This window comes from Mustela nigripes, chromosome 7 (assembly GCF_022355385.1).
Source record: "Mustela nigripes isolate SB6536 chromosome 7, MUSNIG.SB6536, whole genome shotgun sequence".
NCBI classification, from domain to species: Eukaryota; Metazoa; Chordata; class Mammalia; order Carnivora; family Mustelidae; genus Mustela; species Mustela nigripes.
Genome location: NC_081563.1, coordinates 76,340,730 through 76,364,688, shown reverse-complemented (window position 1 = coordinate 76,364,688; position 23,959 = coordinate 76,340,730). Strand labels below are relative to the sequence as shown.

Sequence of the window (23,959 nt, the reverse complement as noted above, 5' to 3'; positions counted from 1 at the left end):
GGGAAACAGACCCTCATATATATGAAAGGTATATTGTAAAGGTTCTATTAGTACTGTAAAGGTCACAGTTTTTATAGGGATTCTGAAAATGTTGGGCTTTTATTTTACTCTTCGAATCACCATGTGTGATTTAAACTATACATGTATAATGTACTTTAAATGACCACACAGACATGTCAGGGTTATCTCGTTCACTTCCATAGCATTTGACCTTAAACCCTCGATAGAGGTTTGTTGCATAAATGAACTAGATTAATGTTGTTTTTCAAAAATCCAAAGGATATGATAGTGTTTCCTCTTTTCCTCCATATTTTCCTACTGGTAGGTTTGGAAACGGGAGTTTCTGGGGTTATCTAAAGATTTTAAATACTTATTAGACTAATGTTCTACTTTTCATCATATTGTCAGATTGGAGGCTGAACTTTCTAAGACTTTGAGGTAAAGTTTGGATGGCCATTTTTTTGTGATAAGCTACAAGGAACAAGGAAGCTTCAGCAGAACAAGGAAGCTTCCCTCTGTCAGCTATATTGACTTGGTGGAGACTGAGAACCTGCACCCCTGCAATGTAAAATTCTCAGAGAGGTTAGAAACTCCTGACTTTGGAACTCCAGGTTTAATGGCTGCATCACTTCTCAGTTTATCCATTAAAAAAGTGAGACTTTCTCGATTACGGAAGAAGCCTCGTTAATTTGGATTTCACTATTTTAGAGTTTTGTTTTTTGTAATTCTTACATGACTACACATAAATTTATTTTTCTCCATGAATGTCCGTAACAAATTAATCTTCTGAGTTTATTCAGGGTCATCTTAACAGTTAACACTATTTGACATTTATTTGTGTTCAGTATAGTTCATGTTACTGACAAGATTAAATAATAGACCAGCAACTCTTTAAAAAACTGTTGTTATTTAAACAGATTTCTCCTGCGTTCAGACTGGTCTTTTCCCAATTATTTTGTATGCAGGAAGTGTTGCTGTTTCTGAGATATTTGCCATTGATATGTACACTTTTGTTTAACTGAGCACATCACCATTGTAGCCTACCAGGGAAGAAGTGTATATGATGAGGAGGTGATACCAGGCAGTTAAAAGGTGGGAGAATGTGTTTGGATGAGTGGTGACAAAAACCTAACACCTAGGGACGAGTTATCTCAACCATCAGAAATCCAGGATGAGTTGTATATCCTGGGCCTGGGTTTTATAATCCATCACTGGCTTGGGTGGTAGATATTTAAACAATGGAGAGAGTTAGCACATAAACATAGCTGCTAAAATGACAAGTGATTTCTTAGGGTACCAGGAAAAGGAATCATAGTGGACCTTTTTAGCAATTAAGTGACCAAAAAATTGTGGAGGTTTGGAAAACAGACTGAAGTGATTTGGTCCACAGTCAGTAAAACAGTTTTAGTTGGAAAAACTGTAAAGGTTTAATTCATTTTGTTTACTGAAGGATTGATGTGTTCAGGATTGAGTTAAAAAAAGAATCAAAAGAGTTTGAAAATCAGAGTCAATGCTGTTGTTTCTCCTTTATACCAAAAGATGTATATTTTGGTCGTTTATTGTCTAAATTTTTGTAAGACCATTTTTACCGTATATTTTTTAATATAAAATGGCAAATTATTTATATTTCTAGAGGTTCTCCTCCCTCTACAAAAAGCAAGTGCTGCTGTTTGTTGTATTCTGAACACTCAGATCTGCTCTTAATGTTTTTTAAGTCAGTGTGGGAGATGGGAATTCTATCATTTAACCACCAATGCAGAGGAATGTTATAAGGGACTTTTTAGAACAAATGTGATAATTTATAATAATCTTAAATAATGAATCATTTGTTGAGCAATCTTATAAGTAAAAGCTATAATTAAGCCAGATATAAAAATTCATAAGCTTTACACTTCAGACTTGGCACTTTTAAGTTGTATTTCAGTTATTAAAAAAAACTTGATTAGGCATAGTGGTCAGGGATTAGGAATTGTATGTGATAATTTGGGGAGTTACATACTTTATAATTTTATGGAGAGGATGTTCTTCATTTTGAAAAGTTCCTCCAGGGACTGAAGTTTGTGGTTCATTACAAACAGGGAGAATCTTTATAAACTCCGTCTTCAAATCTCTATATAGACCAGTAGGCACGATTGAAGTCCAGTGGCTGAAAAGAGTATGTTATGGTCATGATTTTCAGTGTTCACTTCAAAGCAGAAATGCAGGATTCATTAATCCTATCCTTTGATTGTGATGTTAGCTCTTTTGTTACTGTCGAGTTTACCTTGGCCCGAGTGCTGGCAGCTAAGTGGCCCAGTGAAGATGACTGGAAAACATTAACTTGTTATTGTTAGTTGACATCCTGCTAAGGTTGATGGGAAGTCGAGTTTATAAATAGCCTGGTCTATGCACTGATTTAGAAATCTGCTCAGTTTCAGGGATAGATCTCATCATACGGACCATTCATTGTTTACCTTTGAAGCTTTTTATTTCACAGAGGATGGATTCATCCCTTTGAAAAATGTAATACCAAACGAACGTAGCTGTGATTACACCCCCACTAAAATTGCTGTTTTCAGTGTTAACTTCTTGAATAAATTGGCTCCATATTGTTTGTTCAACTTTATTTTTCTGGATATCATACAAATAGTAATCTTGCACTTTTTTGAAAAGGCCCTACATTCTCTTCTATTTGCTATAATTTATATTTTAACCTAGAATGGCTTTCATGTTTTGAAGAAGTATTTTTTTTTTTAAAGATTTTATTTATTTGAGAGAGAGACAGTGAGAGAGAGCATGAGCGAGGAGAAGGTCAGAGGGAAAAGCAGACTCCCCATGGAGCTGGGAGCCCAATGCGGGACTCGATCCCAGGCATGATCCAGGATCATGACCTGAACTGAAGGCAGTCGTCCAGCCAACTGAGCCACCCAGGCGCCCCTGAAGAAGTATGTTTTGAAAGAAGCACCCCTCACCATTTGCAGTGTGAAACTTCTGTTAGTTTCTGAGAAGTATTCCTGTGTGTCCTCGCCTGAAAGTAAGCCTGCTGCTCGAATTTTTACGCTGCACTATCAGGTGCAAATCATCAACTCTGAGATCTCCCCAGCATGACGGCGGAAAGAACACAGGGTCAAAGCAGTAATCCTGAAAGGAAGTTGACTCTGTTATGAGAAATCTAGGCAGTCAGACAAAGCATAACAATAGTGTCAAGAAATCTGACCAAATCGCTGAATAATTGCCTTCCTCTTTCAGGTCAAGAGGCAAACCCTAAGTTTGCATTCTCATTCTCATTAACCTGATGATGAGGGAAGGATTCAATACTACCCAGGTAGACTCTAAGACACGCAGTTTTTAGGGTTTTGTTTTGTTTTTCTTTGAGTTGGGTGGTGCCTTTACTGATCAATCGGCAAAGTTTTAATTAAGTTCTAATTACATGCTCCATACTGTGGTAATTAAGCATCGGGAGACTATAATATAACAGTGTAACTTCATCCCCAGAATCTTGCAGTGTGACCGACAAAATACAAAATCTGAAACCAACAGTTTGGCATGCAGAATCACACAGTATTTAATTTTAAGTAACTTTATCAGCCTAGTTGGAGTAGGTAGAAACTTCATAACTAAACTCTTAATAATTTAGGTCATCTGGCTACTGTGTCTTCTGACCTCTGGCTATTAGGACATTGATAAAAACAAAAACAAACAAACAAACAAAAAAGTCCAGGATCTGACAGGCTGTCACACGTTTCTCAATTTTACCTGACAGAGGAGTTACTGGAGCACTATTTAAAATACAGGTTCCCGGTCTCTTGTCATGAAAAGGTTTAGTGTGTGGATCTGAGACAGGACCCCAGAGTCTGCCTTTTTAATGTGTGGCACAAGTGATTCTTATGATCAGCCAAGTTGGGAAACCATTGGGTTGAGAGTAGTTCGGGGTCCAATGGCCAAAACTGAGTTAATATAAGAGACGAGTGATTGTTGTGTCAGGTCGAGGCAGTAACAGATTTATGCCCCAGTGATGGCTATTAGATGTCACTGGGGGATTTGCCACTGAGATCAAAGGACTGTGAAAAGCAGTAAGAAAATCTTGAAATTTCTAAGGTCAACTATTTTAATGGGCCAGAAGTGTTCTGCACTTCATTGCATCACTTATTTGTACCCCAAACCAGTTCGGCTCTAGAAGGGGTGCTTCTCCTGGTCATTCATGTGGGAGCAGGAAGGCAGACATGAGTAAGGAGGAAGCGTTTGAAATAGTAGCTTGGCAGATGTGAGGAGAGACTCTTCCAAGTTTAAAGGGCAGCTGGCAAGACTGCCCAAAGGCAGGAATGGAGGAAGCAGGAGACCAAGGGAGCTATGTGGTAACACAGTGTTTTTTGGTCAAGATCAAGGGGTGTGAAGTAAGGGTTGTGGGAAACCAGGGCAGAGATAACACTAATAACTGCGCATGGGACACATCTTCTAAGTGTCAAGGAGGTCAGCCGTGCACACTAACCCTGGGTCCTCCTTGCGAGGTCCTCACCCAGAGCAATAGAGGGAGGTTGGTTATATTGTTTCAGTTTTACATCTAGAGCCCAGGTGTTGCCGGAGGCTTTGTCCCAGGTAGTGAACTAGAGAAGAAAGTAAGAACCAGAGCCAATAGATTTTCTGTCCTGTGGTGTTAGGTTGGGTAAGAATTGGGGGGTTGGAGAAGAGCAGGAAAAGACAATCTTGTTGATTTGAGTTGGTGAACGGATCTCAGCATTGGGAATTGGGGAAAAAAGTTATCAAAAAGTTAAAAAAAGGTGGTCAGTGGGGATACCGAAAGGGGGCTGAAAATGTTGGGAAGTTTTTCAGCTGTGAGCAGAGAAAGGAACTGTTGAATGAGAAACTGAGGTGATGGTTCACAAGTGTGTGAACAGAAAAGATGTTTGTGTCTCCTTCAGGGGACATACAGATGGCATGCTGTGCTGACCATTGTAATCGTCTCAACTACATTTTCCCTAAGAAGCATAATACTTGAAAAATAGTTTGCAGTGGAGAAAGTAAAAATGAAACTTTGTCTCAGAATTAGTCTATGGTGGTGGCCTTTTCCCTTCTCCATAGTGGTAGAGAGACTAGGAAAACAGCAGACACTAGGAAGGCAGCAAAACAGATCTTTACTATCTGCTCATACGTCCGGTGTCTCAGTGTTCCTTGAGAATCATTCCTTTACAGGTAGTGTAACCTTATAGCTCGCCTCGAAGGATACATTTAGCTATTTCTAATTAGCACCTGATGCTAATTTTTTAAAGGATTACAAGGAATCAAAATGTGGTTCTAAGAGTATCTAATTAATGCAAGCTCACAATACTAATCGGTACTTGAAAGTAAATGTGTAATTCACCCAACAAGGCTTTTTAATAGATTAGGAACTCTCTAATCAGAGAATTTACAACATATCCCAGGAATAACATGACTATAATACAATAATATTGAATATCAGGGACTTGAATATAGGGAATCTTTTAAAAATTTGTTTCTTAAATTTTTGTGATAATATACACATGAAGTTTACCATCTTAACCATTTTTTAAATTTTTATTATTATTTTTTATTAACACCATCTTAAACATTTTTATGTGTTCTGTTCAGTAAGTCTGTTCACATTGTTGTGCAAGTAACCTCCAGAACTTTCTCATTTTGCAAAATTTGCAAAAATTGAAGCTTCATACACCGTAAAACAACTCCCTACTTCTCCCTTCCCCGCTGTCTGAGTTTGACTACTCTTAACAGCTCATATAAATGAAATCAAATGCTATTTGTTTTTTAGTGACGCCTATTTCTCTTTTCATAGTATCCTCAGTATTCATCCATGTTGTAGCCTGAGTCAGGAGTTCCTTCCTTTTTATGGCTGAGTAATATTCCATTGTATGGATATGCATCCACTATCCATTCATTGGCCATTGAACACTCAGGCTGCTTCCACCTTTTGTTGTGAACAATGCTGCTACGAATATGGGTGCACAAATACCTCTTTGAGACCTTCCTTTCAGTTCTTTTAAGTATATATCCAGAAGTAGAATTGCTAGATCATATATTTTAAGAAATTCAATGTTCAGTTTTTGGAGGGACTTCAGTACTTTTTTTTCCCATTGAAATGTACAGAATCTGGGGCACCTGGGTGGCTCAGTCTGTTAAGCGGCTTCCTTCGGCTCAGGTCATGATCTCAGGGTCCTGGGATCTTCTTCTTCTAATGCGCCAGCAGACTCTCTGCTCCTCAAGGAGTCTGCTTCCCCCTCTCTCTCTGTCTGCTACTCCCCCTATTCTCACTCTCTCTCTCTTTTTATCTGCGTCAAATAAATAAAATCCTGAAAATAGAAGTAATGTACAGAATCTTAATTTCTAGTTTTAATTAGACAGTAAGGAACTTCACTGGGTACCTTGATGGTCTGTTTCTGGGCCTCATTTTCCTCTAATATTAAGAACTAGTGGCCATAAACTTTATACTTTCTCATTGACATTCCTCCACTGTGTCGTGGGTATCTTCCCTCCCTACCCACCCGTATACCCAGTTCTAGTAAAACAATTAAATCATCTGTTTTTCACTGAAATTTTTTGGGAGACATTAGAAGTAGGAAGACCCAGGTAGTCACAGAGGATAACTCCCAACTATGGATGCAACTCCAAATTTTGTTATCTGTGGGTTTCTCCTTATTGAAACCTCACATTCTTCAGAAAATGGGCCTTTGTTTCACCCCACCTTACTTAGATCTTTTATTAACTGAATCTCTGTGTTTATAGTTTACTAGACAGTAATTTTCATTTGTTGGTGTTTTGCTTTTTAAGTAAAATTGATTTTATCTTTTATTTAATATAGTTATCTAGAACCCACCTGACTTGCTAAATCTGTGCCAAGCTAAGAAATAAAAGAGTAAAAAACTGCTTGAGAACTGCCTATTAAATATTGCATTTTCTCTCAGTGGGCATGTGTCCTGGAGGGAACAGTGAGATGTAAGTTGGAAATGTATGATCTCTTTAGTGTCTCTGGCTATGCTGGATATGATTCAAGGCAATTTTTACTGTACGCAACGTTCACCTTAACCTCTAGCTTTAGAACCTACTCCCACCAAGGATGTGACGATATTGTACTTGAATGCTGTCTCCTCAAATAAATCATAGACTCCAAAGGAGTAGAAATTACCATAACTTGCACCCATGTTGGGCCAGGAGATGATGCCTTTTCATCTGAGCAAATGAGAATTCTGCTCCATCCTCTGACCAAGCCTTACAAGCCTGGCCCTCTGCTGATCTTCATGTTCTCAGTCAGTGGCCCTACCATTCACTCAGTTTTTCAAGGCGGAATCTGGGGATCAAGTTTTGATTCCTTCCTTTTCTTTGGCTCGACATCTAATCCACCAGGATCATCTGCTTCTCTGCTTTTCATCTCTGTACCACCACCCTTGTCCAAGCCACACTCATCTTTTGCTTAGACAATGGCATTTGTCTCTGCTTCTAATCTTGCCCCCTTTAATCTCTTTGTGTAGGACAGAAGGACCTTTTTAAAACACAGATGAGATTAACTTAATTCTCTGCTTAAAATCCAGTAGTCATTTTCCATCACACTAAATAAATCCAGACTTCTTAAAATAGTTTATAAGTGCCAAAATGACCTGACCGGCCCTGCTTCTCCAACCTCATCTCAGGCTGCTTTCCTCCTTTCTTTCAACCCTAACCTCGTGAATCTTCTTCTAATGCGCCAGCATTGTCCTGCCCCAGGGCCTTGGTACATTCTCTTCACTCTACCTGAGGAGGCTCAACTTCCTCATAATACTAACATAAGTTCAGCGTTTCCATTTGTTCTTCTAATGATAAAATGCCCACTATTCTCCAAAGTTAAAGGCAACCCTCTGGTCCAGGTGAGAAATCTTCCCCCTCTCCCATTTCAAAGATTTGTGAGTAAACATCTTTTTCATGATAGCTAAGATTCTGCCAGTTACGGAGACAATGATTTATTCTACTAAGAGTCACCATTAATTTTAAGAAGATTGGAACTAACCACTATATTGCGTTTTTTAAAGAAAAACATCAGGATTCTATAGAATTTAATTATAATTTAAGTTTTTTAAAGATTTTGTTTATTTGACAGAGAGAGACACAGTGAGAGAGGGAACACAAGCAGTGGGGAGTGAGAGAGGGAGAAGCAGGCTTCCTGCCAAGCAGGAAGCCCAATGCAGAGCTTGATCCCGGGACCATGAGATCATGACCTGATCTGAAGGTGGATGCTTAACGACTGAGCCACCCAGGCATCCCTAGGGTTTTATAGAATTTTAAGTACATACAGGCATATGCATACACAAATAAGACTACAGTGTAAGACTGTAGGCTTTGCTGTATAAATATCCAGAGATCCACATTGTGAGACAAATAGACACAGGAAAAGTGCTTTGCTTCCTTTGAATAAAATGAAAACAAACTGGCCAAATTCACCCAGGAAATGAGTTGGGTGGAGGCTAAAGTATTCGTATTCGTTAAAATGTTACCTGATTTGGGTCATTCAGGAAATACTTAGGAAAATAAGAATGTGCTTACTTAGCTTATTTTAAAGTGTTTGCCTCTCTGAAGCAGGTCAGAGGAGCTGGAAATTGTTCCTCTGGATATGTGAATTTATGGAGCGTGCTCTGTTGGGAAAGTATCAAGGATAAGCCTCTTGAGGATCATAACTAATAGAGCTAATATCTTCAAGAGTCACCAAATTATTCTTCTGAGACACTGAATGGCACAACTTGCTCTTAGATATAAATCACAAATGTAGAAAATGTAGCTTATAACAAAAGGGCAAACTTGATAATAAGTGCTATACTTAAACTTCTCAAATGATTATCCTGAGGGACGATCATTAATTCATTCTTGCCGTACACTTGGTCATTATTATGAGCTGTAGTAAGATGATTAGTCAGAGAGCTCTGTTTCTGGGAAAATCATCAGAGACAACTAAGATAAGTATTGCTGAGGAATAATACTGCACGAGACAGAAGTCCAGTGGCCAAGCAAAAACAATTGCTGAATAAAAAGAATATAAGTGAGTACCACAGAGGAATTAAGAAAGCGACTTAATAATACAGAGTCTGGAGAATGTGGATACCCTAGATGGATGGAGAGGGTGAGATGAATTTCCTTTCCACACCCAACACCTAGCCATGCCTGAAGTGTACAGCGAAATTAAAATCACACACAGGCATGCTATCCATTAATAAGAATACCTAGTTTTTTAAGGAGTAATTACAAAGTACTTTTCCCATCAGTTATCTTTTAGACTTCACAAGAGCCTCATGAGATGATTTGTATTATTAGCTCCATGTTATAGATGAGGAAACTAAGGCCCAGAGAGGTTAAATCATTTTCCCTGAGGTCACCAGCTAGGTCTTGACTGGCTGCAAAGCCTGTGCTCTTACAGCAGGCCAGTGTTTCTCAACTTTTGCACTATTGACACTTGGGGCTGAATGATTCTTGGTCTCAGGGGGCTGTCCTTTGCACCCACCATAGGATGTTTAGCAGCATCTCTCACCTCCACTCACGCCCCTTTTCAGTCGTGGCAACCAAAACATGTTTCTAGACATTGCCAAATGTCTCACGGGGGCAAAATCACCCCACATTTAGAATCACTGGCCTGAAGACCCAAGTTCCTCAGTAGGAACCCAGTGGGAACCAAGAGGAATGTCCTGTTGTCCCATTGCAATCAGCCTTGTACCTGGCCCCCAAGGCTTGTTTATTGGGGAAATGCATAACAGCATCTCCTAAACTTGCTTCTCACAACCTTCCGGCAACACAGGGAAAGGGGACTGGCCAAAATAGATTATGGAGAGTTACTTAGAAAGAGCCCTTGTCTCATTCAGCTGGTTACTCAGCAAATAAACCTAACAGTTCCTGGGAGAACAGTTTCATAGAGGCACCAGTGTTTGAGCTGAAGAAGGTTGAGAGGGAAGATCACGAGCTTCCTGGAGATGAGCTTGGGGAATGATGAATTCATGTAGAGAACACAACATGTTGGTAGGCTGAGAGTAGCCAGCGGGCTGATGGCCCAGGCCATAAACACGCCGGCCAGAGGACTTGCATTCACCGGTTGTTTCACTCTGTAAGCCAGCAATATTCGCAAGCAGTCTTGGTGTTTACTTTCACTATTGGGTTAACTATTGCCTTGAAAGTACTGTTTATCTCAGCCCACATGGTAATTGCCTTAAATTTAAAATCAAATCAACAAACTTTCGCATTCCAGTAAGGCTCTGTAGGAGATAAAACGACATGGTTTACACAGAAAGATAAATAGCAATCAAGGCAACATAATTTAGGTGCCAAATGAGTGGTTCAGATAATACAGTGGAATGGGAGGATAGGGAGATTGCACTACCTAGAATTGTTGGGGAGAACTGCACCAAGGGGGCCAATGAGCTGAGCCTTAGTGGGTAGGTGGAAAGAATATGAAATCTGTATAATGAACTGGGGAATCACACAGCCCCCCCACCCCGCCCCGCCTCAGGTAAAAAACAGTACGTTTTAGATGCTTGTTTTAATACCATCTAGTCTCATTATTTGGGGAAATGTCTAATAGCAGATATGAAATCCATTTAGAGACTTCATCCATGGTAACTGTCCAGAGTTCATTGTCAGGAAAACTCCCGAGCGAGAAGCGTTTTTGCTTTTCTCAGGGGTTAGAGGAAGTTCGTAAGGATTGGTTTCACTGACCCTTTGCTCCCAATAGACTCACCGAATCACCCTTCTCTGAAGAAAGGTGCCCTCCTAGGAAACGGGGCTCCAGATTTGGAGAGACCTTACTGCAACACGTGTGTATGGCTTTGGGCATTACATATACCCCACAGGATGGTGGGAGGCAGTTATCAACATGGGTGACAGAGGTTTTTGCTTCTCAAGACACTGCTTGGTTTATTCCTTGAATCCCCAGCCATCTAGGAGACTTTTTTTTTATTTATTTATTTGACAGAGAGAGAGATCACAAGTGGGCAGAGAGGCAGACGGGGGTGGGGGCGGGGAGCAGGCTCCCCGCTGAGCAGAGAGCCCAATGCGGGGCTCGATCCCAGGACCCCGAGATCATGACCTGAGCCGAAGGCAGAGGCTCAACCCACTGAGCCACCCAGCCACCCCTCAAGGAGGCTTTCATAATTCTGCATAAAATGGACACGGCAGATGTTCCTGTGCTCACTGCGGGAGGTGTTGAGTGGCAAAGGAACAAACAAACGGGGCTGGCGGGGAGGAGCCACCTGAATCTCCATTCCTAGGGGCTTAGAGGAATCCTTTTTCTCCTTCCTCCAAGTGAAAATATAAACAGTTGCTTTATAAACAGTTGTCACTTTCTGACTTATAAAGATTCACAGTCTTTTCCTTTTGTTTACTTTGATGACCTTTGAAATAAGCTGCAACCAAAGACTCAAAAAAAATTTTTTTCCATCTTCATTTTTCATAAAGAGGAGTCTCTGTTACCACAGTGTGCTAGAAGCCAGCAGACTCCCAAGGCTGGCTCTCACCCAGGCCCAGGCTCCCCAAGGCCTTCTGCCCCAAACCTCCTCACTGGGCAGCTCGGAGTAATGTGCATTCGCAGCCTAAGAGCATGCAAAAGGCCTTTTTCTGTGGGTCGGCTCTTTTTTTTTTTTTTTTTTTAAGACTTTATTTATTTATTTGAGGTAGGCAGAGAGAGAGAGAGGAGGAAGCAGGCTCCCTGCTGAGCAGAGAGCCCGATGCGGGGCTCAATCCCAGGACCCTGAGATCATGACCCGAGCTGAAGGCGTCCCAAGGGTCGGCTGTTTTTATAAGGCAAATTTTACAGCTCTAAAATCTGGGAGATGCAAATTAATAGAATACTTTGTATTTCCTTTGCTCTTACCAGGGAGCCAGCCCTAGAGAGAGAACGCTCAGGAATGCTGTTGCCCCCCAAACTCCACCCCCGTTGTCACCCCCACCTGATGAGGCCAGCCTTCTCTACCCTCAGTGAGTCTCTCCTCAATGTGAGCTGCTCTTCCACCCACATTGGGTACAGATGTGAAAAGCCCTGGGAGAGCAGGAATAGCCTTGGGAAGGTCCTAACGTCTTCTTTCTCATGCTTTGAAAAGTTCCTTTTCTTTGATTTCTGTCTCTTGGTGAGAAATGCTACCCAGCCACCTGCCCCAGTAATGTAGCGGGTGAATTTTCATATTGAGTATGGCGTTGAGGGATACATGATAAAAAGAGTATTGTTGTACTATTTCTGACTCCAAAAATAATGCATTCTTTCTTTGTGGTGCTAGAACAGTCCTGTATCTTAGTTGTGGTGTTGGCTACACAACATGTGTGTCTGGGGGTTACCATTTATACAAAACATGTGTGCATGGGGTGAAACTGCCCCCCACCACAGCCACACACATGAGTACATGTCAGAACTGGCAGAAACTGAATAAGGTGTGGTCTTGTGAACAGCAATGCCAATGTCAGTGTTCTGGCTTTGAGACAATACTACAGTCATCTAAGATGTCACAGTTGGGGGAAGCCGAGTGAAGGGCACACCAACTCTTACCATTTTTGCAATTGTTGCAAGGCTCTAATTACTTCAAAATGAAAAGTCAGAGAAAAGTAATGCATTCTTACTGTAACATCTTCCAAATTCTAGAAATATGTGATATTGAATATAAAAATTCTACCCCCACTGTTAACAATTTGACATCAATAAAAATAGGATCATACTATGTTTGCAGCTTGCTTTTTCACTTATCAGTATGTTTTGGAGATGATTTCATGTCAGTCCAAATAAATTTGTAACTTACTTTTTTTTTTTAAGATTTTATTTATTTATTTGACAGAGAGAGATCACAAGTAGGCAGAGAGACAGACAGAGAGAGAGGAGGAAGCAGGCTCCCCGCTGAGCAGAGAGCCCGATGTGGGACTCGATCCCAGGACCCTGAGATCATGACCTGAGCTGAAGGCAGCGGCTTAACCCACTGAGCCACCCAGGCGCCCCTGTAACTTACTTTTAATGCCTCTTTCTCTTCACAATATATGATGGGATACTTAAAGAAATACCCCATAATTTTTTCAACTGATCCTCTACTTGCTGTTTCTAAATTTTCCGGTTCCAGTCAGTGCTGCTGAAGATCATCCTTGGGCATCTGTATCTTTGCCCATAGTGTTTCTGTGAACTAAATTCCTAGAAGTGGGGATTGCAAGACTGGGAAAGTACCTGTTTTCCATTTTGATAGCAACCACCAGACTTCCAAGTTGCTGCTTTGTCCAGCTCTGGGGGTTACCATTTATACAGAATACCTTGTATGTGCAACAAAATGGCCCTGGTGATTAACCCCCCAGAAGAGTGTGATGATTTATACTCCCACCAATGATGAATGAGAGTGTCTGTTGTTTTACCCAGTAATTAATTGGGTCCTACCCTTAAAAAAATTATTTTAATTGCATTTCCTTAACGATTAATAAAATTAAATGTTTCTTCATGTGTTTATTGGCTATTTGCATTTCATCTGTGAATTGCTTATTTATATTCCTTGATAAATATTTGCAGTTCCCAAAGTGTGTGCCAAAGTGCTATGGGATATTTTAAATTTTTGTGAGCAGCCCAGTGACACTTGCCATCTGTGAGAAACTGTGTGAACTACTGGCTTGAAATAATTTACAGTTATCAACATTAGCTCACACTGCACTCCTTCTGATGATTCCATATATCTTTGTAAAGTTGAGTATTTGAGAGTTGCTGTGGTAGAAAGCAAGCACCATGGGAAAATCAGTATGGACCAGGAATATGGGTGGTGGAGTCCAGTGATTCCGAGGGTTGGGAAGTTGTGAAGTACCCAGCAGTCACACACATATCATTAGTAAGTAATCGTGGTTATTAAAGAATGAAATCAGAGTATTTTTTCTTTCAACGTATGTATATTATTTTTTCAGTTTCTAAGTTGTTATGGCATAAATATTTATTAGGTTGTTTGGATCTTACTACTTAGTAAATGGAACTATTAGGTATTTATTTTGGCCTAGAGGCACCATGAAAAAATTATTGAGGTGTAAGGGTGCTATGAATGGCGAAAGCTTGTAATTCCATCATATTTCATTCCATTACTTTCATTTTTGTTACTGATTTGAAAGAGATTTATTCTTTAAAGGAATTAGCAAATGTTTTACCCCTTGTTTTTCACTTTCAAAAATTTCTAGTAATTTTTGGTATACAAAAGATTTCAGTTGTTATGTTGACATTATACATCTTTTGTGTGTGTGTGTGTGACTTTGTTTCATTCTTAGAAAGCCTGTTTTTGCCTTATGATTATACAATATTTTCTTGTTTTCTTCTAGCACTTTTATAGTTTACTTTCTTTTTTTTCTTTTCTTTTTTATGTTTGATTAACTCCTCCATCCAGAATTTATTTCAGTGCAAGGCTTTGGGTAAGGATCCAGCTGTATTATTTCCATAAGACCTAGTTAGTTGTCTTTTTTTTCTCAGTTTGCCACCTTTTTTTTTTTTTTTTTTTAATGTTGGTCTGGGGCGCCTCGGTGGCTCAGTGGTTAAGTCTCTGCCTTCGGCTCAGGTCATGATCTCAGGGTCCTGGGATAGAGCCCCACATCGGGCTCTCTGCTCAGCAGGGAGCCTGCTTCCTCCTCTCTCTGCCTGCCTCTCCACCTACTTGTGATCTCTGTCAAATAAATAAATAAAATCTTTAAAAAAAAATATTGGTCACCATACAGTACATCATTAGTTTTTTCACATACAGTACATCGTTAGTTTATTTTTTATTAAAGATTTTATTTATTTATTTGACAGAGATCACAAGTAGTCAGAGAGGCAGGCAGAGAGAGAGGGGGAAGCAGGCTCCCTGCCAAGCAGGAGCCTGATGCAGGGCTGGATCCCAGGACCCTGAGGTCATGACCTGAGCCAAAGGCAGAGGCTTAACCCACTGAGCCACCCAGGCTCCCCACATCATTTGTTTTTGATGTAGTGTACCATGATTCATTGTTTGCATATAATACCCAGTGTTCCATGCAATATGTGTGCTCCTTAATACCCATCACCAGGCTAACCCATCCCCCCACCCCTCTCCTCTCAAACAAACCCTCCATTGGTTTCCCAGAGTCCATAGTCTCATGGTTTGTCTCCCCCTCTGATTTCTGTTCCCCTTCATTTTTCCCTTCCTTCTTCTGATGTCCTCCATGCTATTCCTTATGTTCCACAAATAAGTGAAACCATATGATAATTGACTTTCTCTACTTACTTCACTTAGAATAAGTAGTTCCATCCATGTTGATATAAAAGTTGAGTAGTCATCCTTTCTGATGGCTGAGTAATATTCCATTATATATATGCACCACATCTTCTTTATCCATTCATCTGTTGAAGGGCATCTCAGCTCTTTCCACATTTTGGCTATTGTGGGCGTTGCTGCTATGAACATTAGGGTGCATGTGCCCTTCTTTTCATTACTTCTGTGTCTTTGGGGTAAATACCCAGTAGTGCAGTTGCTGGATCATAGGATAGCTCTATTTTTAACTTTTTGAGGAACCTCCGTATTGTTTTCTAAAGTGACTGCACCAGCTTGCATTACCACCAACAGTGTAAGAGGGTTCCCCCAGTTGGTTGTCTTAGACTCTTTGTTAATAAGTCTGTTTCTTCACTACTGTTTAAATGTCACTTTTACCATTCTCTGAATCTATTTCTGCAAATTTATTTCTGGACCCTCAGTCCTCTCCCTTACAGTGCTTAGTGTTCTCTCTTGGATTTTATGCATTTTATTTATTTATGTACATAACTTACTTCCTATACTGGATTATAAGCTTTTTAAACTTATTGCATCTCTATGTCCTGTAGCTGTTTTCTTTTCTCTTTCCCTCCTTCTCTCCTAAAGCCTTTTTCTAAAACTTTTATTATGGAAAAATTTGAATATACACAGATGTAGACAGAATAATATAATGAATCTCCTGTACCCGTCACTCAGCTTGAACAGTTATTGATTTATAACTAATATTGTTTCATTTATTCCACTACCAGCTTCCTTCCTCCTGTATTGCTAAAGTTAACTGTCTTGAGTGAACAAATTATCCATGTTATTTTGCAGTAATAAGTTTTCGTACCTCAAAGAGATGCTTATTGATCTCAGTATTGTCTTTAAGGAAACTCAATAGTTGAAGATCCAGATAGATAGAAAAGATAAATTGGCAAGTATAATAAAGCTTCCTAAATAAGTTAAACTGGGGTTTATTTTACAAATAAATAATTTGTCATTTAAAACATTTTATATGTAGCTTTGGGGTATCTGGGTGGCTCAATGGGTTAAGCCTCTGCCTTCGGCTCAGGTCATGACCTCAGGGTCCTGGAATCAAGCCCCACATCGGGCTCTCTCCTCAGCAGGGAGCCTGCTTCCCCCTCTCTCTCTGCCTGCCTCTCTGCTTACTTGTGATCTCTGTCTGTCAAATAAATAAATAAAATCTTAAAAAAAAAAAAAAAAACTTTGTATGTAGCTTTACAGAAAGGTATCTGTGTTCCAAAGTTAGTAACTCTTTGATTAGAGCAGATATTATATCCGTGTTTAGTAAATTGTTTGTTTTTCTTTAAAGATTTTATTTTTAATCAATCTCTGCACCCAGTGTGGGGCTCAGACTCACAACGCTAAGATCAACAGTCGCATGCTCCACTGACTGAGCCAGCCAGGTGCCCTAATAAATTAATGCTTTATATGCAAGCTTTTGTTGGGATGTTGGGTTATCACTGAATACCTTTGACATCTCTTTCTAAACCTCACTCTTACCCAGTAGCTTGGGGCCCTTGATGCTTCTTCTGGGTGAGGGGATCCCTAATTGCACTGTAAAATTTGGAGCACCAGGCTAGAGATAATCTAAGACAAATGAATACTCACTCTCTTATTAATACTGTGTACTTCTCCCAGTGCCTTTGCGTGGGGCACATGTAGAGAGGTCAGGTTTAGTACCTGGCTGCTGCTGTGAACATAGGCTCTGCCCCTGCCACCCATGGCAAGGAGGCATGGAACAATTCCAAATCAATAAATGCTCCATTCATGGAGCCCCTCTCTCCACCAGACAAAGCTACATATCCTTGGGGCCCCAGGGACTGTGAAGAACAGGACATAGTCCTTGCCTTCAAAGAGCTGTACTTCGGGAAAGCTGTACTTCTCAATTGTAGATTGAGAACCATGATGACAAGATTAAAAAAAAAAATTTTTTTTTTTTAATCAAATGAAATGAGCTGTTGGGTTCTGAGTAAGAAAAGAGTATGTGTTGGTGGCGGGGAGAGAGATGGCGGTTGATGAAAGCTGAGGAAGGTTTTATGGAGGGGGTGGTGTTCGCTGAGCCTTTACAGTATGAAAGGAATTTCAATAGGTAGAATTGGAGAGGGTGGTGGAGGGAGAAACAGAAGGAACATTCTGGACAGAAAAACATTTGTAAGTTGTCAGGAATGGGAAATTGTCCCATTTAGCCACAAAATAGGTATGTGAAGTGGAGGAAAAAGGAGGTAAAAACCAGAAAGGTAGGTCAAGACTTCAGTGCCTAGCAAATTCTTTAGGTGGTTGGAAGTTGTTGAAGGATTTGGAACTTGGGAGTGATACAATCAGGGCTTTAAGGAAGTTTCTCTGCAGCCATGTGTAAAATAAGCTTTGGAGGTAGGGACCAATGAGTTGTTTTCATCTTCTAGGCATAGGATCTTTGGTTCTTGTACTAGAACAGGGGAGTGTTAATAGAAAGGAGGGAAAGCATTGACACACAAAGTGACTTTTCAGGCCCCTACACACTTTGTGTTTTTGTACATTTTAGTCCTTAAAGAGATTCAGGGGCCTGTTTACTGCAATTCTCTTCCCCGAGCCAGTGTCAGCTAGGAAGTAATCACGCTTCAGAATTAGCACCCTTTTCCTGGCAGCAACAGCACAACACAGCCAAGTGTCACCTTTTGGGAACTTACCAAGACCTTCTGAAGGATGTGTTCTCATCTGATAAACAAGTTGAGGTTTGGAGGCGCAACCACTTGAAATGCTTCCCAGCCTGTCCTCTAGCATTGGTGGGTAACTGTGGGTGGCACATGCCCACCAAGCCCTTTCTTGTAGGGATGACCAGGTTGAGTAGCTCAAGTGTCCCAGGGTCATGCCTCCCATCCATGGGGCTGTTGATTAAAAAAAAAGAAGAAGAAGAAAGAAAAGAAAAAGATGCCGAGCTGTCTGTATAGATGACATAGGCAGATACCCAATGAGCACCATTGCCTGCTGGGTGGAAGTCAGAGGCTAAGAGGGATGCCCTGAGAAGCCTGTGGTCTGGATGGGGATAAGATTAATAGGCCTGAAGCAGAAAACAGTTATATCCTAACCCTTACTGTAATGATTAGGAAGGAAATAGAAGTTAGAAAACTCTTCTGTCTCTCACTTTCCCATCTCCTACCCCCCCTCACCACCTATAAACACATACTAATGCAGTCCACCTTTTAAATAATTTTTGCTGTATCTCTTTCTCCGCATTTATATGATTAAGTGTGTTTCTGTGAATTAGAAAGTTGAGATTCCTCCCTCTGTCACCCCCTTCCCACACCCTCCCCCACTTTCAGCCTGACTTAAAGCCATAAAATACTTCTGCCTGCCTGCCTTTCGTTCTGTTTGTATGAATTAAGTCGACAGGATAAATATTCACATTCCCAGCTACAGGCTGAAACAATGTTTGCCTGTTCTGCCCAGTGAGTCGAGAGAAAAAGGGGGCCTGACATCACCCTATACTGTACATTCCCGGCATAGATCATTTATTTAAGTCCCTGAAAAAATACAGATGTTTTACCAGCCGAAATAAAATCCTGTGTAAACACTGGGGTTGGAAAAATGTGGCTCTGACTTAGCTGTGGGGGTTGGAGCAGCGCAGAAAGAAGCCTAGGCAAAAATGGCAGATCCAGAAATTTTATACTTGGCTGAGTGTGATAGGGGCAAAAGCGTTCTCCCGAAGTCTGCATGCTGCAAATGAAGAAGAGGATATGTTTTTAGAAAAATACAGCTGCAGAAAGTGGATAGATTCGTCGATCCGCAGAGTTTGGGATTGTTAATGATTACGGTACACAGAAGCTGATTTGTATCTGACCTCTGAAATGAATGCCTCTTTTCTCTTTGGAGTTGTCCTTTTTCACAGCCTGCCTAACCTGGGCCTGTTATTGCTGGGTCCTGCTGTTTCTGGAGCTCAGCTGCTGTTGATTTTATAAGGGGGAAAATTGCCTGGAAGCCATGCTTGGTGAAGAGGAAAACCCATCTCAGCGTTGCATTCCCAAACAGCCATATATCATCTTGATCTTGTCTAACACAGGTCACTATTTTAGTCTAGCAGCGTAAACCAGACATATTTTACTGGTGCGGTGCAAGTTTTTTCAGGGATCTGCCTCATGACCCTTTTCAGTCCTGTGGCATTTATTCAAAGAGCATTATATTTGCTCTTGTGAAGTCGCTTTTAAGATTCAGAGTTGCCCAAATGGGCCCTGTGCTTTACACACATGCTTGGGGGCTGCCCCGATTCTCTCTGTGGTTAGAGTGGGGCGGGGAGTGGGCAAAGAGGAACTGCTTGCAGGTTCTCTAGATTTTCCTTCAGTCCTCCAGAGATTCATCAGGGCTTGCATCTCGGGCAAGAACGCTAGCCCACTCCCCTCTGCTGCCCGGCCTCCCCTCTGAGGGCACCCCTCGTGGTCCCGTTGCCCACGACAGTCATGGGCAGGGCTGCTGGTGTGTGCCTAGTTGTTGACATGTGCTTTCTTTTTCTCCGTCTCACAACCGCCTTAGGTCAGCAAAGCTTTCTGCTGCTGCTTTTGCTGAAGACACCTCTAAGTCCGCTCTAGTCTTTCTCCAAGGGCCTGCAGAGGCCAGAGGCAACCCTCTGCCTTGCTTCGTCGCGTCCCATGGTGTTCATTCATAGAGCTTCTTTTCACTCTCGAAAGATTTCTTGCTGTGTGAGATAAGTTACCACTGACTAGAGCAATCACCACACGGGTGTTCCTAACCAAACTCCTGAGTTCCCCTTCCCTCATTCCCAAACCTGCATGTTCCCTTGTCGTCCCTGTCTTGGACGATGGCTTTCCATCACCGACTGCCTGAGTGAAGAGGCTCTTTTCTGACCTTCAACTCCACGTCTAAATGCCAAGTTGCCAAATCCTGCTTCTCCAGCTTCTTCTTCTTCCTTTTTTTTTTTTTTAATGATTGATTGATTGATTGATTTGACAGAGAGAGATCACAAGTAGGCAGAAGGGAAGGGGGAAGCAGTCTCCCCACTGAGCAGAGAGCCCGATGCCAGGCTCCATCCCAGGACCCTGAGATCATGACCTGAACCAAAGGTAGAGGCTTAGCCCACTGAGCCACCCAGGCACCCCTAGCTTCTCAAATGGCTCTCAAGTGTATCCTTTTCCTCTCCATTCCATTCTTCTTACCATCTAGATTGGGGCTTTCACAAAATCAGAGTCCTATCAGCACCAAGCAGATGAGTGAATGAGGGGGGCTGTCATAAACACACAGCCCTCTTGGTCCAATCCTTTGTTTTTAAAGTTTTGATAGAGATTTGGGTTCAATAAATACTTAACTTTCCTCCTTCTTGATTCTCCAAAAGTTTAAAAAAAAAAAAAAAAAGGCAAGAAAGCAGTGATAAATGACACTGATACTCCACCTTAGTCCCATGAGTAACAGGCAGTTGTGGCATGGCAGTGAACCCACCCCCACAGATGCCTGTTACCGTGTAGGAGCATGGGCCTGCGGTCCCCAGGTCTTCTAATGTTTCAGAAGAAGTTGGAAATCAGGATGATTTTGGTGTGAAATCTCCCAGTTCATAAGTGGCAGTTTAAAAATAATACTGTGCAGGTTGAAGAAAACATCTGCAGCCACTTTGGGCCCACTGCCATCCTTGGCTTTCAGCCTCTGGCTTTGACCCTGACCACCTGTAGTCTAGACTGATAGCAATCTTGGTCATCCTGCCCCTTTTTATCCAGCCTCCACAATGCCCTGACCTTTCCTTTCCAAATTCCAGATCTGATTATGTGAGCACTGTCTCTAAAGAGGCCTGTGCCGCCTGCAGAACAGAGGTCCCTTGGTGGTGCTTTTTAGATCCTCATTCCAACCTGACCCCTCTTTGCAGCTGTGTCTCCTACCACCTTGCACACCCTTGACTTTGCTCTTGCCATACACAACTACTTGCTGTCCCCGAGCAGTCCTAATATTTTCTTTCCATTCATAGGATGTTTTAAGAACAATTTCGGGATTTACAGAAAAACTGAGCAGAGAGTTCCCACATACTCCTTTTCCTCCCTAGTTTTCTCCTGTTTTTAATATCTTGCATTAGAAGGGTATGTTTGTTACAATCAATGAACCAGTATTGACCCATCATTATTAACTAAAGTCCACAATTTACATTAAGGTTTGTTGTTTTTGTTGGCAATACTGATATTTTAATACCCTTTAATTTTTTTTTTATAATTCAGTTTCCTCTCTGCTTGCGTGGTCTTCCCTGGATTCTGACCAGATTTGTTTAAGGGCCAAATAGGAATATGACTTTTTCTGCGAAGCCTTCTCTGAATGTTTATTTTTGGAATGGGGGCTAGAAGGGAAGGGGCAGACAGAAAAAGGAAGAGAACTAACATTTTTATCAGGTGCCTAATGGGTGCCAAGTACCATATATTCCTTTAAATCTCTCTATAGCCCTATAACAGAGACTGTTATATACTGTTTACCGAGGAAGCAGAGGTTAAATAAGTTGCCCCAAGCCCCATAGCTAGTAACTGGTTCTACACCATGTCCACCTGGCTCCCAAGCCTGTGCCACCTGCTGCTCACCCTGTAGGGCTGCATTTCCACTACTGACCTAGCCTCCCTGCTCTCCCTACTGCAGCAAAGAGTGCAGTGGTGTTTCCACTCCTTAGTCGGGGTTGCAGGAGCTCACCAAACCCAAGGGCATGTGTCCTACAGGCAGCGTTGGTATACGAAGAGGCACCGCAGCGCGACGTCAATTCAGCAGACGCTTGTTGCATTCCTGCTGTGTGCCGAGCTTGGTCAAGGGTGAGGTCAAGCAGAAGAGGATGGGGATGGTGATGCTGCCATGTAGGTCATACATCCAGACCAGGCAGGGGCGAGGAAGCTATGGATTTTCCACTTACCTGTGACTAGAGTGTAAGCTGCGGGGAACAGGTGCTCGTGTGTTCTGTGCTGACACTCCTAGGACCATGCCTGGTAGTTGTTTAGTAAATATCTGTGGACTGAATATTTGAATCATATTGCAAATTTGGGAGACCTAAAATGACACTTCCCTTCTCGGAGCTCTCACATGCATTCAGTTGGTCGCACAGTTTCAGTATCTCTGTTTGGTTCAGTGTGGTCCTGTACTGCAAGTTATTCCAGGCCTGGCCTAGTCCACGCTCCTAGCCCAGAGGTTCTCCTGGCGCAGAACTTTCGGAGAAGGGGGAAAGCAGGAGGAATTGCCCTCGTAGTCTTTTCCGACTGATGGGCAGATAACCCTTCCTGGGAGCTGCCTGGGGCTCCTGGACCTGACCTTGGACCATATTTCCAGAGGCCTGGCCCCATGTCTGGACTTCACACCAAAGGATGGCCTCATTTTTCTTGGACAAATTAAAACAGACCCTCTAAATGTCAGGGGAAGATAGCCGTGTATTCAAATATAGTCATTAATTTTCTTGAAGAAAAAAAATGATCTCAAACACAGTAACCTGTTCCACACCTAGACCTACAAGACCGTCCTTTCCTCCCCTCCCTCCGTCTTCTCCCCTTCCTCCCCTTCCTGCCCACTTTTCCCTTGACTTCTGTGCCCTGCCTTCCACTTCCTCGCCCTGTCTCTCCTCCATGCTTCCTTCCACCGTGGTTCTCGTAAGTGTACCTCCCTCTGCAGTTGCCCTGTGTAAATAGATCGCTCTCTGTTCCTGGTGAATAACCAGGATCACAATTGTTGTCTGGGTTGTGCCCAAGGTGACAGAATTGATGGACCTGGAGGCTGATTTTCATAAACCAGAGCTACCAAGCGTTTCAAAAACAGCCTTGTTTTTGCCAAGCAAGGTGAGCAAATATAGGACTAAGTTTAAACATCCATCAGGAGTTATTATTGCTTCTAAATGAGAGGCATTCGAAAATCTCACAGGTTTCTTTACAAGTAAATTCCACAGTCATGTATTTTGCTGGTGTCTGCTGATTAATTACGATTCTGTGACACCATGAAAAGCCCTGGTGGTTGGTTTTGTGCAGCTGTGGAGGAAAGTAAAGCAAGGCCCAGTGACTTTGCCAGCTCTGTCAGGATAGCGGGGATTTGGGCAGAAGGAGCTGTTTTTTTCACTCTGGCAGTCACCACAGAAGAACAGAAGCCCCAGCCAGACCCATTTCTCCAGACTTCACGACGGGCGGTTTGGGTCCCTGCGGGGGTGTGGTGAAGTAGTGATACTTGATCTGTTGCCTCTGAAATAACAGATCCATTATTAGAGAAAGCATTTTCAGTCTCTACATTGGGACTTGTGTGCATTCTCCTACACAATTAGGTCTGTTTAGACCCCACCCCCCAAAAAAAAGTACTTACATATAGTAAAGTAATCACAATTAAAAAAAAAAATTCTCTACACAATTTGTTGTTGGTGACTGCAGACGCCTGATCCAGGAAAACTCCTAGCTCATTCTTGTTCAGGCTCTGATGATTCTGGATCTCTTTTGTCTTGGCCTCTTGCTTCTTCTCATTATTTGCCTCCCTATTTAACTCTCGCTTAGACTCCTCATCGGCTGGAGAGGAAGAGAAGAAAAAGCTAAATCTCGTCGCTTTGAAAGAGTCACCTGTAGCTCCGGTGAAGGATGCAATAGGGAAGGGAAGCAAACTGATTATTAAAATGGACTTTCCAAGTTCTCGGCGTGTTTATGCGTACTGGCTTTGCTCCGCTCACTGATTCCGCTTGGTTGAGATGAGGAGACCAAAGGAGCTCTCTGACATGCGTCCTCACACTCCTTGGCACTGGCTAAGGTCAGAGGAGCTTGTCTGTGCCTTAGTCCTCTCTC

At 41.8% G+C, this 23,959-nt stretch overlaps 1 protein-coding gene across 3 annotated transcripts in view; it reads left to right on the top strand.

Annotated features, from left to right (window-relative positions):
* The window catches only part of THADA (THADA armadillo repeat containing), a 324,408-nt gene that overhangs the window by 197,828 nt on the left and 102,621 nt on the right, over window positions 1–23,959 (top strand). The window lies entirely within an intron of this gene.